Source organism: Syngnathoides biaculeatus, chromosome 16, assembly GCF_019802595.1.
Source record: "Syngnathoides biaculeatus isolate LvHL_M chromosome 16, ASM1980259v1, whole genome shotgun sequence".
Lineage (NCBI taxonomy): Eukaryota > Metazoa > Chordata > Actinopteri > Syngnathiformes > Syngnathidae > Syngnathoides > Syngnathoides biaculeatus.
In genome coordinates, this window is record NC_084655.1 from 19,014,455 (window position 1) to 19,019,794 (window position 5,340).

Genomic DNA, 5,340 nt, shown 5'->3' on the forward strand with positions numbered 1-5,340 from the left:
CTGGCTAGCACATAGGTCACGTGACCCGCCAAAATGGCGGGGCCCATGAAAATTCAGGATTACCGATAAAATTCTAAAAAAAACATGAAACGATGGAAGATTAACCTCAAATTTTCAAAGTACAGTACATAGATGCAATAAAAATAGCTAATTAGTCAAAGGAAACAGACACATTGTCACTTTAAAGGAAAAGTCCGGTTATTTGGATTAACAACGTATCCGATAAGGTCATGTCATATGTACTGCACCTTGAAAATTTGAGGTTAATCCGCCATCATTTAATGGTGTTTTGAGAAGATTTCCTAGGAACTATGCCTAGGTCATGTGATTCGCCAAAATGGCGGCGCCCATGCAAATTCGCAATTGCCGATAAAAATCTTCTCAAAACACCATTAAATGGCGGAGGATTAACCTGAAATTGTCAACGTACAGTACATAGAGGCAATGAAAATAACTAATTAGTTCAAGGAAACAACCACCTTGTCACTTTAAAGGAAAAGTTTGTTTTTTTGGATTAACGATGTATCTGATAGGTCATGTCATATGTATTGCACCTTGAAAATTTGAGGTTAATCCTCCATCATTTAATGATATTTTGAGAAGATTTCCTAGGAACTCTGGCGAGGTCACGTGACTGGCCAAAATGGCGGCGCCCATGCAAATTCGCAATTGCCGATAAAAATCTTCTCAAAACACATTGTTAATCCAACCCACTGGACTTCTCCTTTAAAGTGTCAAGGTGGTAATCAGCTATTTGCATTTCTGAAACAGGCTACCACTAAATCCATCCATTTTCTTAGCCGCTTATCCTCACAAGGGTCGCAGGAAGTGCCGGAGCCTATCCCAGCTGTCAACGGGCAGGAGGCGGGGCTACACCCTGAACTGGTTGCCAGCCAATCACAGGGCACATGGAGACAGATAACAGTCACACCTTGGGGCAATTTAGAGTCTCCAGATAATGTTGCATGTTTTTGGGATGTGGGGGGGGGGGGGGGGGGGGACCGGAGTCCCCACCCGGAGAAAACCCACGCAGGCACGGGGAGAACATGCAAACTCCACACAGGCGGGGCTGGGATTTGTGGGTCCTCAGAACTCGGGGGCCAACGTTTCACAGCCGGGCCACCGTCCCGTGGAATGAAATTCTGATGATAAAAATAGTAAATCCAAAACTATTAATCATAATTGCCTGGACCTGGAGGGTAGACGAGGGTCCTTCAATTAAGTGGCACGGTCAGCCGCAAGGCAGACTTGACACGCATGCAAACGAATCTTCTGGGAGTCACAAACAAGCGCAGAGAAAAATCACTTTAAAAATCACTCGGAAGAACAAGCAGTGCAATTTGGGCAATCATCCGTGTGACTGTTGAGATAGAACACATTTTACAAATTATGCACCCCCCCCCCTCCCCCCGGGGATTTATGAAGTATAAGAAGAAAATAGCATTGATAATTTTGATAAGCACATCACTAAAAGCCGAAATTCTGTTTGAGGTTGATCGAGGACGTGGGGTCATGGGAGGCCGAAAATAACGACGGGATGATTTTCACCTCTGGTGCGCTTTAAAATGATTTGCTAATGACCGCGATTTCATAATAAAAACAAAACCAAAACAAAAATCCTAGATTTGCTTGTTGCCTGTACAAAGACGCTCGGCTCACGCAATCCTTCACTAACAGGTTGAGAAGCCTTGTATTGATTGGCATGTCCACGTTTCTGTCTCCAGAATCGCGTTTTCAGATTCTTACATTTTTTAGAGTCAGGCTGATGTTTGGGTTACATATTTAGTTTTTCTGATCGCATAAAACTGAAGAAAACCAAAAAAAAGTTATATTAAGAGTGGAGAAGTATTATCGTATTCTTCAGCTCTCACTGGAGCGATTCGCAGCCGAGTGTGAAGCGGCTGGGATGAGAACCAGCGCCTCCAAATCCGAGACTATGGTCCTCAGTCGGAAAAGGGAGGCGTGCCTTCTCCTGGTCGGGGATAGGATTCCCCCCCCCCCCCCCCCCCGCAAGTGGAGGAGTTCGAGTAGCTTGGGGTCTTGAACGGAGGGGGAGATCGACAGACGGATCGGTGCAGCTTCTGAAGTGATGCGGATTTTGTATTGGTCCGTTGTGGTAAAGACCAGTCCATCTACGTTCCTACCTTCACCTATGGGCATGAGCTGTGGGTCTTGACCAAAAGAACAAGATCCCGGATACAAGCGGCTGAAATGAGTTTCCTCCGCAGGGTGTCCGAGCGCTCCCTTAGAGATAGTCTAAGATGCTCGGTCATCCGGTAGAGGCTCAGTTTTGAGCCGCTCCTCCGCATTGAGAGGAGCCAGATGAGGTGGTTGGGGCATCTGATCCGGATGCCTACCGGACGCTTCCCTGGTTGAGGTTTTCCGGCCATGTCCCACCCGAAAGAAACCCTGAGGACGACCCAGGACACACTGGAGAGACCACGTCTCTCGGCTGGCTTGGGAATGCCTCGGGATCCCTCCGGAAGAGCTGGAAGAAGTGCCTGGGGAAGGGGAAGTCTGGGTATCCCCGCTGAAGCTACTTCAGTTCTACTGCCTAGAAACTCTGCCTAGCAACAGTGACAACCCCCTGCCCCATAAAAAAATGTCCCTGCTATTGCTAAAATCTATGAAAAGTTTGAAAACATTACAGATTTTGTTGAAGTACTTATGAGTTTCATATTGTATAGCCAATATCAGAGCGCACGTCATACTCCTGGCCTGGCTTTTCTCGGCTCCTGCTTGGGATGTTTTTCGGTCCCTAAGCGGCGCTTTTGGCTGTTTGCTTACAAGAGGTGGAGAGAAGCTTACTTAACAGCCCCTGCAATGTTGCGCCTTTAAAAATGAGGGCAAAGAGCGTTCGAGCGGTAGGTGGGCAACGCTAACGTCAAATAAACAAACACCACCCGGCGCTGGAACGAAACCCTCAAAGAATACAAAGGAGGACTTAAAAGTTCCGCGCAAAGGCAAACCAGTCCAACGTGGAGCCTTTTTCACCCTTTAGGTCAACCGTCGCAGAAGCGAGTTGCCATACAGACAAAATTCCATTTGTGTCCAGCCATACCCAGACATGATTACTTTGAGATGCTTATTAATGCTACCGAGTGGTAATATTTAATATATAACACACATCATCCATTTAAGGTGGAGGTGGGACTGCATCAGGGATCAGCTCCGAGCCCCTTCCTGTTTGCTGTGGGAATGGATAGGCTGACAGATGAGGTTAGACTGGAATCCTCTTGGACAATAATGTTCGCAAATATTGTGATATGATGTGAAAGCAGGGAGCAGGCGGAGGAACATTTAGAAAGATGGAGGCACGCACTGGAAAGGAGAGGAATGAAGATTAGCCAAAGAAAAACGGAATATATGCGCGTGAATCTGAGGGGTGGAGGGGGAAGAGTGAGGCTACGGGGAGAAGAGATGGCGAGGGTGGATGACTTCAAATACTTGGGGTCACATTTTGTAGGATTCTGAAGACAAATTTCAAAGTACTCCACACTCCTTCCGTGATGAAAATAATGGAGTTCATCTCGAATCGCCATATATCAAAACTGACACCTGTGTGTAGCGAAACGCGACATTTTTAGCGCATCACGACTAGCGATTCCGCCGCGGTTTTTGAGCACAGAATATGTGCATGGATGTGAGGGGAGGAGGAGAAGGAGTGAAGGTCTACGGAGAAGAGATGCCGAGGGTGGATGACTTCAAATACTTGGGGTCACATTTTGTAGGATTCTGAAGACAAATTTCAAAGTACTCCACACTCCTTCCGTGATGAAAATAATGGAGTTCATCTCGAATCGCCATATATCAAAACTGACACCTGTGTGTAGCGAAACGCGACATTTTTAGCGCATCACGACTAGCGATTCCGCCGCGGTTTTTGAGCACAGAATATGTGCATGGATGTGAGGGGAGGAGGAGAAGGAGTGAAGGTCTACGGAGAAGAGATGCCGAGGGTGGATGACTTCAAATACTTGGGGTCACATTTTGTAGGATTCTGAAGACAAATTTCAAAGTACTCCACACTCCTTCCGTTGTGAAAATAATGGAGTTCATTTCGAATCGCCATATATCAAAACTGACACCTGTGTGTAGCGAAACGGGACATTTCTAGCGATTCCGCCGCGTTTCTCGAGCGCAGGATATGTGCATGAATGTGAGGGGCGGAGGAGGAGGAGTGAAGGTCCACGGAGAAGAGATGGCGAGGGTGGATGACTTCAAATACTTGGGGTCAACAATACAGAGCAATGGTGAAGTGTGGTAAGGAAGTGAAGAAACCGGTCCAAGTGGGGTGGAACAGTTGGCGGAAGGTGTCTGGTGTTCTCTGTGATAGAAGAGTCTCCGCTAGGGTGAAGGGCAAAGTCTATGAAAGAGTGAGGAGGCCGGCCATGATGTACAGATTAGAAGAAGAAGAAGACGACAGGAAGCAGACCTGGAGGTGGCAGAAATGAAGATGTTGAGGTTCTGGCTCATTAGAGGGACAGCCAAAGTTGGAGGTTTCGGAAACCAGGTCCAGTGGGGTGGAACAGTTGGCGGAAGGTATCTGGTGTTCTCTGTGATAGAAGAGTCTCCGCTAGGGTGAAGGGCAAAGTCTATGAAAGAGTGAGGAGGCCGGCCATGATGTACAGATTAGAAGAAGAAGAAGACGACAGGAAGCAGACCTGGAGGTGGCAGAAATGAAGATGTTGAGGTTCTGGCTCATTAGAGGGACAGCCAAAGTTGGAGGTTTCGGAAACCAGGTCCAAGAGAGCAGACTTAGATGGTTTGGACATGTCCAGAGGCGAGAGAGTGACTATATTGGTAGGAGGACGGTAAGGACGGAGCTACCAAGGAAGAGAGCGAGAGGAAAACCAAAGAAAAGGTTGACGGATGTTGCGAGGGAGGACAGATGACGCTCGAAATAGGCCTAGATGGAAAAAGACGACACGCTAACGGGACAAGCCGAAAGCCGGTAGTCCGAAAAATGTCATTATTAATGACCTGGTCTCATCCGTTCCAAACTCAGCCGACGCTCTGCTTTTGCATGGGGGAGCATCGCGGAAAAGAATGTTTGCGGCTTAAAAGGAAAAAGGAAGTTGCTTTAAAATATCCCACCTGCTGGGGCAAAAAAAAGTCAAGACAAAAATTTGCATATGCAGGGCTTTAGATGAATTTATGGAATCATCAAGAGGCAATTTTGCGCGCAGGGGATGTTTAATTAATGCAGAGTTCTTTTTTTTTTTTTTTTTTTTTTTTGGGAGGACGGTATGCTACAGTAACCCGTATCATGTCCACTGCAGCCCCTGCGGGCTCGCGCTAAACTTCAACATCAGCAACGCGGGCGTAACCACGGCAACC